The following is a 14,070-nucleotide window of genomic DNA, read 5'->3' as shown; positions in this document are numbered from 1 at the left end:
GTGCTTATTTTCCCTTTTTTCTGTTCTATTTTAATTTTATTTTTCTTGGATATTTTATGTATTTACATTTCAAATGTTATCCCATTTCACCCTCTCACATGCCCTCTCCCCCCTCCCCTGCTTCTATGAGGATGCTCCCACTCCCACCCACCCACTCCAACTCAATGCCCTGGAATTACCCTACACTGGGGAAACGAGCCTTCACAGGGCCAAGGGCTTTTCCTCTTATTAATGCTGAACAATGCCATCCTCTGCTACATATGTGGCTGGAGTCATGGGTCCCTCCATGTATATTCATTAGTTAGTGATTTAGATCATGGGAGCTCTAGTGAGGTCTGGTGGGTTGATATTGTTGTTCTTCCTATGGTGTTACAAACTCCTTCAGCTCATTCAATCTTTTCTCTAACTCCTCCATTGGGGTTCCCTTGTTCAGTCCAATGATTAGCTGCAACTATCCTCACTGTATCAATAGGGCTCTGGCACAGCCTCTCAGGAGACACCCATAACTGGATCCTGTCAGCAAGTGCTTCTTGGCATCAGCAATAGTGACTGGGCTTGGTGGCTGCATATAGGATGGATCCCCAGGTAGGGCAGTCTCTGGATGACCTTTTCTTCAATCTCTGTTCCATTCTCTGTCCCTGTATTTCCTCCTAAGAGTATTTTGTTGCACCTTCTAAGAAGGACTGGTGAAGCATCCATATTTTGGTCGTCCTTCTTCTTGGGTTTCATATGATCTGTGAATTTTTCCTTAGGTATTCCAAAAGCTCAGATTATCCAAGTTTCAATCCACAGACCACATGAAGCTCAAGATGTTGGAAGACAAAGAGTGGATGCTTCCATCCTTCTTAGAAGGGAGAACAAAATACCCCCAGAAGGAAATACAGAGAAAAAGTGTGGAGCAGAGAATGAGGGAAAGGTCATCCAGAGATGGTTTGGGGCTAATATCCATTAATCAGTGAGTGCGTACCATGTGTGTTCTTTTGTGACTGGATTACCTCACTCGGGATGATATGTTCTAGTTCGATCCATTTGCCTAAGAATTTCATGTAGTCATTGTTTTTAATAGCTGAGGAGTACTCAATTGAACCACATTTTCTGTATCGATTCCTCTGTTGAAGGACATCTATGTTCTTTCCAGCTTCTGGCTATTATAAATAAGGCTGCTATGAACATAGAGGAGCATGTGTCCTTATTATATGTTGGAGCATCTTTTGGGTGTATGCCAAGCAGTGGTATAGCTGAGACCTCAGGTAGTACTATGTCCAATTTTCTGAGGAACCGCCAGACTAATTTCCAGAGTGGTTGTACCAGCTTGCATTCCCACCAAAACTGAAGGAATGTTCCTATTTCTCCACATCCTCGCCAGCATCGGTTGTCATTTGAGTTTTTAATATTAGCCATTATGACTGATGTTAGGTGGTATCTCAGGGTTGTTTTGATTTGCATTTCCCTGGTGACTAAGGATGTTGAATATTTCTTTAGTTGCTTCTCGGCCATTTGGTATTACAGTTGAGAATTATTTGTTTAGCTCTATACCCCATTTTTAAAAGGATTATTTGGTTCTCTGGAGTCTAGCTTCTTGAGTTCTTTATATATATTAGATATTAGCCCTCTATAGAATGTAGGCTTGGTAAAGACCTTTTCCCACTCTTTTGGTTTCCAATTTGTTCTACTGACAGTGTCCTTTGCCTTACAATTGCTTTGCAATTTTATGAGGTCTCATTTGTCGATTCTTGATCTTAGAGTATAAGCCATTGGTGTGTTCTGTTCAGGAAATTTTCCTCTGTAACTGTTTGTTCAGGGTTCTTCCCCACTTTCTCTTCTATTAGTTTCAATATTCTGGTATTATGTGGAAGACCTTGAAACACATGGATTTGAGCTTTGTACAAGGAAATAAGAATGAGTCAATTTGCATTATTCTACATGCTGAACTCGAATTGAAGCAGCACCATTTGTTGATAATACTGTCATTTTTCCACTGGATGGTTTTAGCTCCTTTGTCAAAGATCAAGTGAACATAGGTGTGTGGGTTCATTTCTGAATCTTCAGTTCTATTCCAATGATCTACCTGCCTGTCCCTATACCAATACCATGCAGTTTTTATCCTGTATTTCTCTGTAATACTGCTTAAGGTCAAGGATGGTGATTCCCCCAGAAGTTCTTTTATTGTTGAGGATAGTGTTCTCAATTCTGGGTTTTTTGCTTTTCCAAATGAATTTGCAAATTTCTCTTTCTAATGCTGTGAAGAACTTAGTTGGAATTTTGATGGGGATTACATTGAATATGGGATTGCTTTTGGCAAAATAGTCATTTTTACTATATTAATTCTGCCAATCCATGAGCATGGGATGTCTTTACATCTTCTGACGTCTTCTTCAATAATCTTCAGAGACTTCAAGTTCTTGTCATACAGATCTTTCACTTGCTTGGATAGAGTCACACCAAGGTATTTTATATTATTTGTGGCTATTATGAAGGGTGTCATTTCCCTAATTTTTTTCTCAGCCTGTTTATCCTTTGAGTAGAGGAAGGCTACTGATTTGTTTGAATTAATTTTATATCCAGACATGTTGCTGAAGTTCTTTATCAGGTTTAGGAGCTCTCTGGTGAAATTTTTGGAGTCATTTAAGTATAGTACCATATCATCTGCAAATAGTGATATTGTGACTTCTTCCTTTCCAATTTGTATCCCTTTGACCTCCTTTTGTTATCAAATTGCTCTGGCTAGGACTTCAAGTACTATATTGCATAGGTAGGAAGAGAGTGGGCAGTCTTGTCTAGTCCCTGATGTTAATGAAACTGCTTCAAGTTTTCCTCCATTTAGTTTGATGTTGGCTACTAGTTTGCTGTATATTGCTTTTGCTATGTTTAGGTATGGGCCTTGAATTCCTGATCTTTCCAAGACTTTAATCATGAAGGGGTGTTGAATTTTGTCCAATGCTTTCTCAGCATCTAATGAAATGATCATGTGCTTTTTTTATCCCTTATGTTTGTTTATATAATCGATTAGGTTAATGGAATTCCATATATTGACTCAGTCTTGCTTCCCTGCATGAAGCCTACTTGATCATGATAAATGTTCATTTTGTTAAGTTCTTGGATTTGGTTTGAGAGAATTTTATTGAGTATTTTTACATTGATATTCATGAGGAAAGTTGGTCTGAAGTTCTCTTTCTTTGTAGGATATTTGTGTGGTTTAGGTTTAAGCATAATTGTGGGTTCAAAGAACAATTTGGATAGTGTTCTTTCTGTTTCTATTTTATGGAATAATTTGGCCAGTATTGGTATTAGGTCTTCTTTGAAGGTCTGATAGAATTCTGCACTAAACCCATCTGGTCCTGGGCTTTTTTGGTTGGAAGACTTTTAATGACTGCTTCTATTTCTTTAGGAGTTATGGGGTTATTTAGATGGTTTATCTGATCCTGATTTGTCTTTGGTACCTGGAATGTGTCTAGAAAATTGTCCATTTCCTCCAGATTTTCCAGTTCTGTTGAATGTAGGCTTTTGTAGTAGGATCTGATAATTTTTTAATTTCCCCAGTGTCTGCTGTTATGTCTCCCTTTTCATTTCTGATTTTGTTAATTTGGATACTCTCTCTGTGCCCTCTGGTTAGTCCAGCTAAGGGTTTATCTATCTTGTTAATTTTCTCAAAGAACCAGCTCCTGCTTTTGTTGATTCTTTGTATAGTTCTTTATGTTTCTATTTGGTTGATTTCAGCTATGAGTTTGATTATTTCCTGCTGTCTACTCCTCTTGGGTGAATTTGCTTCTTTTTGTTCTAGAGCTTTCAGGTGGGCTGTCAAGCTGCAAGTATGCTCTCTCCAGTTTCTTTTTGGAGGCACTCGAGCTATGAGTTTTGTGTCCCATAAGTTTGGGTATGTTGTGCTTTCATTTTCATTAATTTCTAAAAGTTTTTAACTTCTTTCTTTAGTTATTCTTTACCCAAGTTGTCATTGAGTAGAGCATTGTTCAACTTCCATGTATATGTGGGGTTTCTGTTGTTTTTGTTGTTGTTGAAGACCAGCCTTAGTCCATCGTGCTCTGATAGAATGCATGGGATTATTTCAATCTTCTCGTATCTATTGAGGCCTGTTTTGTGACCAATTATAAGATCAGTTTTGGAGAAGGTACCATGAGGTGTTGAGAAGAAGGTATATTCTTTTTTTTTTCCGCTGCCGTTTATTGACATTCAGGTGGGCACTATAGCAGCAGGCCTGGAGATGCTGTAAAGTACAAGGTGGAGAGTGCAGCATCTGCAGGGACAGCAATGGAGTGCTCGAGGAGGAGGAGAGAGGCCAAAGCTGCTGGGAAAGCAAGTCAGGGCCAGGGCCAAAAGTCATCTACACGGGAACCCTGGTCCCCCAGCCTCTGTTCTTGCTGTCTCCTGATTCCAGGCCAGGGATGGGAATTCTCTGGAAAACTTTCTACAGGAGCAAAGAACACAGAGATAATGCTGCCCTTCTGTGATAAAGTCAGAGGGAAACCTGACCTGCATTCTTCCTTCACCCCTGGCTCAAGTAGAGCCATGAAAAATAGCTGGGCTCTATTGCATGTTTCAGAGGCATTAATTTTCCCTGGTGTCCCAGCCCACCAGCGCCACACTATGGCCCAGAGTGAGCACGACCAGCGCCGCTGGCCTAATGGATAGGATAGGGGAGGGGAAGGGACAGGGGCTAGAAGAGGAGCTCCAGAGGGTCATCATGGTACAGGCACTACACGCATGGTGTTGGTGAAGTCAGAGCCAGGGCGCCAGCACAATGACCAATCTCCCTTCTTGAAGAAGCCTCGGGCCTTGCCAACATTCATGGTCAAGTTTACACGAAGGTCAACATCCTCAGCCCAGGCATCCTGTACGGCATCCTTACACAGCACAGGGAAGATGCCACGGTACAGATGGGGCTGGCGAGCCGTCTGGGGATTGCGTGTCACAGCAATGATAGGAGCTTGAGGGTGGTACCAGTCCACTTGGTGAGCACTCCTGCCAGACTTGGTGAGCACGATAATAGCCCCACTGCAGCACTTGAAGGAGGCCTCCACGGCACCCACGGCGGCAGCTTCTGTGGGGTCGCTGGTAATGGGCGCCAGGTAGCGGAGTTCCTCGAATAACTGCAAATGGTAAATGGCAGCCTCTGCCTCTCTGGCAATCAGGTGCTGCATGCGAACAGCCTCCTTTGGCTGTTTCTTCAGACAGCATGATGCAGTCTGCTCCATCTAGGACTGCATTGGCCACGTCACTGCCTTCAGCACGGGTGGAGCGTGGCTTCTTGACCATGCTCTCCAGCATCTGTGTGGCGCAGACGACCAGTTTCCCAGCTCGGTTGTATCGTCCGATCATCATCTTCTGAGCCAAGAAGAACTTCTCTGCAGGAATCTCAATGCCCAGGTCACCACGAGCTACCATGATCCCATCACTGGCCTCCAAAACTTCATCAAACCTGCGGACACCTTCATGGTTCTCGATTTTGCTGATGATCTTGATGTTCTTGCCCTTCTCTCCCAGGATCTTCCTAACCTCATGCACGTCAGCCACCTTGAGGATGAAAGACGCAAACACCATGTCCACGTCCTGTTCCACCACAAACTTCAGGTCCTGGATGTCCTTTTCTAACACGGCAGGGATGTCCACAGCAGCACCGGGCAGGTTCACGCCCTTCTTGCTGCCCAAGGAGTCACCATTCTCCACCTCTGTCACCAGGTAGTCAGCACCTTTCTCCTTCGCCTGCAGAGAGACGAGCCCATCGTCCACGCAGATCTTGCTGCCCACCTCCACCACCTTGCAGATGTTCTTATAGTCCAACCACAGGCTGTTCTCGTCGCACTTCTCCATGTAGGCGTTGTCCGGGTGATCTTCAGAGTGGCTCCCTTCTTCAGCTCCACCTCTGCAGTGCCGCTGCCTTTGATGAGTCCAGTTCGGATCTCCGGTCCCTTTGTGTCCAGAGCCACCGCAATGGGACAGTAGAGAAAGGGATCAGATGCAAAGCTTTCTGTGGCTGCACGGACATTCTTGATGGTCTCTGCATGGTACTCATGGGTTCCATGAGAGAAATTCAGCCGAGCCACATTCATCCCAGACTTAATCATCTCTTTAGCATCTCCACAAATCGGGAAGCAGGACCAATGGTACAAATGATGCCAGTGTTGTGGGCCGTGATGGGTGCGGAGTCAATGTCTAGGCGGCACATGTGTTCCAGGAAGGTGTCAGCCATGGCTACATGGAGCTGCTGGGTCTGAATGAAGGCAGTCCCTGCTTCGCTGTGTGGCTTCGGCATGGTTCCTGAGATCCTCTGGTGTACTTCGGATCCTGTTGCAATACCTAAAGCAGACGTCTGTCGAGTCAGGACAGGTTGCTACTGTCTATTCTTTTGTTTTAGGATGAAATGTTCTATAAATATCTGTTAAATCCATTTGGTTCATAACTTCTGTTAGTTTCTCTATGTCTCTGTTAATTTTCTGTTTCCACGATCTGTCCATTGATGAGAGCGGGGTGTTGAAATCTCTCACTGTTATTGTGTGCAATGTGTGCTTTGAACTTTAGTAAAGTTTCTTCTATGAATGTAGGTACCCTTGTATTTGGACCATAGATATTCAGAATTAAGTGTTCATCTTGGTGGATTTTTCCTTTGAATATGAAGTGTCCTTCCTTATCTTTTTGATAACGTTTGGTTGAAATTTTATTTTAATTTGTATTAGAATGGCTACTTTATCTTGTTTCTTGGAACTGTTTGCTTGGAAATTTTTTTCGCAGCCTTTTACCCTTAGGTAGTGTTTGTCTTTGTCACTAATGTGTGTTTCCTGTATGTAGCAAAATGCTGGGTCTTGTTAATGTATCCAGTCTGTTAGCCTATGTCTTTTTATTGAAAAATTGAGTCCATTGATGTTAAGAAATATTAAGGGGAAATGACTGTTTTTTCCTGCTATTTTTGTTGTTAGAGGTGGAATTATTTTTGTGTGGCTCTCTTCTTTTGGGTTTGTTGCAAGAAGATTACTTTTTTGCCTTTTCTAGGGTGTAGTTCCCTCCATGTGTTGGAGTTTTCCATCTATTATCCTTTGTAGGACTGGGTTTGTGGAAAGATATTGTGCAAATTTGGTTTTATCATGGAATATCTTGGTCTCTCCATCTATGTTATTTGAGAGTTTTGCTAGATATAGTAGCCTGGGCTGGCACTTGTGTTCTCTTAGGGTCTGTATGACATCTGTCCAGAATCTTCTGGCTTTCATAGTCTCTGGTGAGAAGTCTGGTGTAATTCTGATAGGTCTGCCTTTATATGTTTTCTCTTATACTTTTAATGGGTTTTTTTTGTTTTGTGCATTTGGTGTTTTGACTATTATGTGACGGGAGGAATTTCTTTTCTGGTCCAATCTATTTGGAGTTCTGTAGACTTCTTGTATGTTTATGGGCATCTCTTTCCGTAGGTTAGGGAAGTTTTCCTCTATAGTTTTGTTAAAGTTATTTACTGGCCCTTTAAGTTGGGAATCTTCACTCTCTTCTAAACATATTATTCTTAGGTTTGTTCTTCGCAATGTGTTCTAGATTTCCTGGATGTTTGGGGTAGGAGCTTTTTGCTTTTTTGCATTTTCTTTGACTATTTTGTCAATGTTTTCTATGGTATCTTCTGCCCCTGAGATTTTCTCTTCTATCTCTTGTGTTCTGTTGGTAAGGCTTGCACCTATGACTCCTGATCTCTTTCCTAGGTTTTCTATCTCCAGGGTTATCTTCCCTTGTGATTTCTTTATTGTTTCTATTTCCATTTTTAAATCCTGGATGGTTTTGTTCAATTCCTTCTCCTATTTGGTTGTGTTTTCCTGTAATTCCCTAAAGGATTTTTATGTTTCCTCTTTAAGGGCTTCTACTTGTTTACCTGTATTGACCTGTATTTCTTTAAGGAAGTTATGTCCTTCTTAAGTCCTTTATCATCAGCATGAGGTATGATTTTAAATCCAAATTTTGCTTTTTAGATGTGTTGGGATATCCAGTATTTGCTATACTGGGTTCTTTTGATGCCAATTAATCTTGGTTTCTGTTTCTTAGGTTCTTGTGCTTGCCTCTTGCCATCTGGTTATCTCTGATGTTAGTTGGTTTTGCTGTCTCTAACTGGAGCTTGTCCCTCCTATGGCCTGTGAGCCCTGTGATCTTTGGAGTGAGAGCTCTTCCAAGCACTGTGGAACAGCCCCAGCTCTGGGTGCAGATGGAGACAAGAAGGGTCCCACCACAGGCCACCCTGTGGCTCATGAGCCCTGTGCACTCCCAGTAGGTCTCTCTGTGGAGAGTCAGTGGAGAGAAAGTGGGGTCCCACATGTGGGCTGTGGACTGAGGAGGGAGAGTGCTTCTGAAAGACCAGCTCTCTGCAGGCAGGTTTTATGTTGGAGGTCTGTGAGACAGCCCCAGCTCGGGGTGCAGATGGAGACCATCATCAAGAGCTTATTTTCTTAAAGGTCATTTCAGTGTAGACTATTAAGTCCTGTGAATGAACTTTCATATTCTGCTATATCAAAAGACATCAAACTGTCTTACAACTTAATGGAGGTTCTAACTGTGTTTGGCAATATCAGTTGCTGGTCATCTAGGACATATTGGTTCACTGAACTATGAAGATTTTCCAAATTCTAGGATATTTTCTCATATATATTTTAAATGACAACCATCAATGCCCCCAATCTCACCCAAAACATCTCTGGTATGCTTACTGCAACGGATAAACTTCAAAACTCTAAGTTTGCCCCAGAAGACAGACTTTACCAGTAACAATAAATATGACTTTGTTTTTTTTTTTCCTTAAAAGTGACAGGCTCTTTTCAGCCATTCTCCATAAGAAAGTTGTACTCCAAATATTCATGTCAGAAATCCTTGTTTGTCTCCCTATCATTTTTTTAAGTGAAAATATTATTAGATTTTTTTTAATTCTCCACCAAGTCCAATTAGTGCTGTCTATGTATGGGACCATTGGCTGGACCATGGCAACCCACCAATGGCCACAAAGAATAATGACAACTCTTCAGCTCAAGGTAGGGCCTCAAGAAAAATCAGGTAGCTTATGAAATATAACTACATTTTTCAAAACAAAGAATTTAACAAGAAGAATGGTGGTATCAAACATTTTGAAAGTTCTCCTTTTCTCAAGGTAACCATCACGCAGGGTTTGCAGTGAGTCTGCTGCACACAAGCCATTTCATCACACAGAATGGTAAAAGACAACTAAACTCAAGGCTTGAGACTTTTTAATAATCATTTTTAGTGTTCCACCAAGGGCATTTGTAAATGAAGGCAGTGTTCTTGTCCATGCAAGTATGTAGTAATGAGGCACCAAGTGACTACTGAGAGGGAGCAGCCATGCCTTGATACATGACAAGTGTCAGTCTTGTTATGAGATAGTTTTTGTTTCCTCATAAATTCCCCCCTGCCTTTCTGATTGTTTTTGCTTGAATAAGGAATGTTCTCCACAGGTTTGTGGTTCAGTCATGTGGTGATATTTGGGAAGATCACAAAGCCTTTGGGACTACAGTATAGCAAACAGGTCTCTGGGGCCTTGAAAGTGAACTCACAATGACTCCAGGTTTTTGATCTAGAAAAGTGACCATGCTGTAGGCTCCTACTTCCCACTGTGGCCATGTCTTCCCCACCATAAGGGTCTTGTCTCCTAAAAACTTTGAGCCTAAATATTTTCTCTTCTGAGTGACAGTCAGGTGTTTGATGACTACAATGAAAAATCTAGATAATACACTGAGGCCCTGAGCAGGTCCCAGGTGTACCCTAGAGTCATAGCTCTATACTTTGAGACCCACTAACCTGCCATACTCTGATTAATGCAGTAAGATACTACAGTATACACTATATCAGCATTTCTCAATCTATGGGACACAACCTCTTTGAGATCAACAATTTTTTCACAAGGATCACATCTGACAAAGGACTTATATTAAAAATATATAAAGAACTCAAGAGGGGTTGGGGATTTAGCTCAGTGGTAGAGCGCTTGCCTAGCAAGCGCAAGGCCCTGGATTTGGTCCCCAGCTCCTGAATAAAGAAAAGAAAAAAAAAGAACTCAAGAAATTAGGCACAAGCAATGCAAATAACCAAATTTAAAAGGGGAGATACAGAGCTAAACAGAATTCTTGAGAGTGGAATCTCAAATGGCTGAGAAGCACTTAAAGAAAAGTTCAACACCCTTTGTCATCAGGGAAATGCAAATCAAAATGACTCTGAGATTCTATCTTACGTTGTCAGAATGTCTAAGATCAAAAACTCAAGTGACAACACATGCTGGCAAGGATGTGGAACAAAGGGAATATTCCTTCATGGCAGTGAGAGTACAAACTTGTACAGCCATTTTGGAAATCAATTTGGAGGTTTCTCAGAAAATTGGGAAAAGATCTACCTCAAGACCCAGCTATACCATTCCTGAGCATATACCTATGATGCTCCACCATACTAGACGGGCACTTGTTCAACTGTGACCATATCAGCTTTATTCATAATAGCCAAAACCTGGAAATTACCTAAATGTTCCTCAACTGAAGAATAGATAAGGAAAATGTGGTATGTTTACACAATAGAATATTACTCGGCCATTAAAAACATGACACTTGAGATTTGCAGGCAAACAGACAGAACTATAAAATATCATCCTGAGTGACATAACCCAGACCCAGAAAAACAAACATGATGTGCACACACTTATAAGTAGATATTAGCCATAAAGTACTGGGTAACCACTGACCCAAAGAAGCTAAGTAACAAGGAGCATTCAAGGGAGGATACTTGAATCTCACAGAGAAGGAAAAATAGATTAGGCATTGGGGGGTGAATGAAGGGAGCAGACTGGGGAGGGGAAGGAGGGATGGGGACAGGAGGGACAAGGTGGGGGAGGATGGAGGGAAAGAATACTGGGAGAGATAACTATATGGTGGGGAGCATCTCTGTGATGAACTAGAAACCTGGAACAATGGGACATTCAGGAATCTGTGTGCATGACTCTAGCTAAGACTCCTAGTAATGGGGGATATGAATCCTGAACCAGCCATCTCCTATAACCAGGCAATGTTTCTAATGGAGGGATAAGAAAACCAACCCATCCACAAAACCTTACAATTTGTCCTTCCTACAAGATGTGCAAAGATAAAAGATGGAACAGAATTTGGGGGAAGGGCCAACTAATGACTGGCCCAGCTTGAGGCCCAGGCCATCAGAGGGAGCCCACTCATGACACTATTTATTATATTCTGCCATATTTGCAGATAGGATCCTAGCATAACTCATCAGAGAAGCTTCCTCCAGTATCAGGTGGACACAGATGCAGAGACCCACAGCCAAACATTAAATGGAGCTTAGGGAATCTGTGGAAGAAGGGGAGGAAGGACTGAAGGAACCAGAGAAGTCAAGAGCACAGCAAAAAGCATACATATTCAACTAACCTGGGCCCATACGGGTTCATAGAAACTGAACTACTAACCAGAGAGCATGCATGGGATAGACCTAGGCTCTCTGCACATATGCAATGTGTATTCAGGTCTTCATGTGGGACTCCTAATGCAGGAGCACAGGCCATGACTACATTGCCTGCCATTGGATCCCTTTCCCCTAACTGGGAGGCCTCATCTAGCCTCAGTAGAAGAAGATGCACCTAGTCTTACTGCAATTTGATAGGCCAAGGCTGGTTGATATCCATGGGAGGCCCCCTATTCTAAGGAGAAGGGGAGGAGGGGTGTGTTGGAGGAAGAGGGAAGATAAGAGGAAGGGACTGGGATGAGAAAGAGAGGAAGCTGTAATCAATGTTGTAAAGTAAATAAATAACAATAAAAAACAAAAATGTTACATTTGTTAATGTGTATATGTATATACACATTAATATATATATATATATATTCTTAAACATAAACTGCTTGGTCTGTATAATGTTCTAGTATGTATGTTTTTATAAAACCAGAAATTTTAAAGAGAGAAATGAGAGGTATGTGAGAAGGTTTAGAGGGAAAGGGAGGATAATGTAATTATACTTTAAAGTAAAAAATAAAAGAAATAATTTTTAAAATAATGAAGAAAGGAAAACACTGTCTCAGAGCAGAAACCCTGGTCCCTGACTCTGACCATCTTTCCTCCACTTTTCTGAGCCTTCAGTTAGTGGGTGTGTTGTAGCTATATCAATTGGCGATGAGCAAGCACCCCACAGTCAGTTTCTCTGTTTTTATGACAACTCTACCTTCCCTTAATCCATGCTAGCAGGACCTAGGCATCCTGCTAATGTCCTATAACGTAGAGTCTTGCTCATCACTCAGCCTTTGATGGTGCAGTTGGCAAGTGGGTCACTGGGTTTGAGAACTGCACTTACCCCTGGGTACAAGGGTATGCATCACACTCTCCAATCTTAGATGTGAAAAATCCGCAACTAGAAATGTCAGTGGGAGTTGATTTTTAAAAAGCCTACTGTGTATCCACTCTTTCTGTATATTATACAAAGTCAGGCAAACTTTCAGAGAAAACTTCAGATGAATGCTACTATGAAGCTTCCTTTTGCAGCTGGAAGAGGCCATCATAGAAATCCACAACTGGTCAAAATGCAGAGAACAACTGACTGGGTTGATGTGTTGTGTTGCTCACTGTTGTGAATAACTGATGTGTTGCTCATAATACAGAGACAGAGTGCCCATCTCCAAATGACACATCATCAACATACCCCTATACCACAGACTCAGGAGAGTGGGAAGAAAGATAAGAGACAGCGGACTGGGTAGCTACCATGAGAATGTCGTCTATATATGAGAAGAAAGTTGTATGCATGAATCTCAATATAGTTCTGTATAATGATACCAGCTGACATGTCATTCTGGATGGGGGAACTTTCATAAGACCTCATCCATATATGAAGAGCTACAGGCAATTAATTAATGACCATTAATAGAGGAAGAATCAATATTCTCCAGGGATGAGCCCTTGATAAATTATTCAATCCCAAGTGGTCATCCCTAAACATATTTAATACTAAATGGACTCAGGAGGATGGTGTGTGTGTGTGTGTGTGTGTGTGTGTGTGTGTGTGTGTGTGTGTGTGTGTGATGGTATACAAGTATGTGTGTGATGGTAGGTGTGCCCAGGTCTAATTGTCTAATCTCTCCTTCTACAATTTGGGTTCTAGGAATCAACCTTAGGTCATCAGACTTAGCAGCAAGTACATCTACCCACTGAGACATCTCTGAAGCCCACATACATAGCAGGAGAAAACATAGAAAGTATTTTGCCCACAGCTTCTCAGAGATAAGAGCTCTAAAAGCAGTTATGCCAAAACAAAAATGTTATAAAAGTCAGCATCCTTCTGTTTGGTTTGGTTTGATGTTTTGTTTTGTGACAAGATCTTGGTATGTAGCCTAGAACTCATGATGCTCCAGCCTCAACATCACCCTCAGCCTCCGTAGGGTCTCGCCTGGCTCTTTTTTTTTCCTCCATACTCATTTAAAGAGAGAGCAGAGAGAGAGAAGAAAGGATGGAGAAGAAAGCAAAGGAGTGAGAAAGATAAAGAGAAATGGGAGGAAGGGGAGAGGGAAAGGTCTTGTCGTTGATTTTTATCAGAACAAAGCTGTACTACATCCAACCTCAGCCACTTGCTTTGCTCTTTGATAACATATGACAGACATCCTTTTGGGGTTAAAAGAAAAACCAACAACATAGTTTCAACTTTTATTTTTCCTTAACTACTTAATATTTCATAGTAAGAGAGGGCCATGTTTCCTTTCATGTTACTGTCTTAAAAAATACCTTCATTTATTATATAGAATAGATTGTAAAAAGGAGGAAACTCAGGACAAACAAATTGTGTATTTTTAAGCTGAACATGACATGATTATGACGCTAAACAGGCTCATAACAATTTGCATTTCTACTGTGATACAGGAAAATACAAACTTCTGTCAGTGTTCTTGAAGTTCTAGAAGCTTCCCCTCACTTTCATGTTTTGAAAGTCTTTGAAGGCTCAACAGTAATTTAATTTTAATTACTGGCCACCCGATCTTCGTCCATGCCTCTCTCCACTGTCCTCGTGGGCATTGCTATGCTGCTCATCTGAGCACTTAGCACATAGCCCTA

The 14,070-nt window shown here is 41.6% G+C and overlaps 1 pseudogene; it reads right to left on the bottom strand.

The window, feature by feature from the left end:
* Positions 1 to 4,289: 4,289 nt before the first annotated feature.
* On the bottom strand, positions 4,290 to 6,282 carry Pkm-ps17 (pyruvate kinase M1/2, pseudogene 17; annotated as a pseudogene).
* Positions 6,283 to 14,070: the final 7,788 nt, after the last annotated feature.

This window comes from Rattus norvegicus, chromosome 1 (genome assembly GCF_036323735.1).
Source record: "Rattus norvegicus strain BN/NHsdMcwi chromosome 1, GRCr8, whole genome shotgun sequence".
Lineage (NCBI taxonomy): Eukaryota > Metazoa > Chordata > Mammalia > Rodentia > Muridae > Rattus > Rattus norvegicus.
This window is presented reverse-complemented; position numbering and strand designations above follow the sequence as displayed.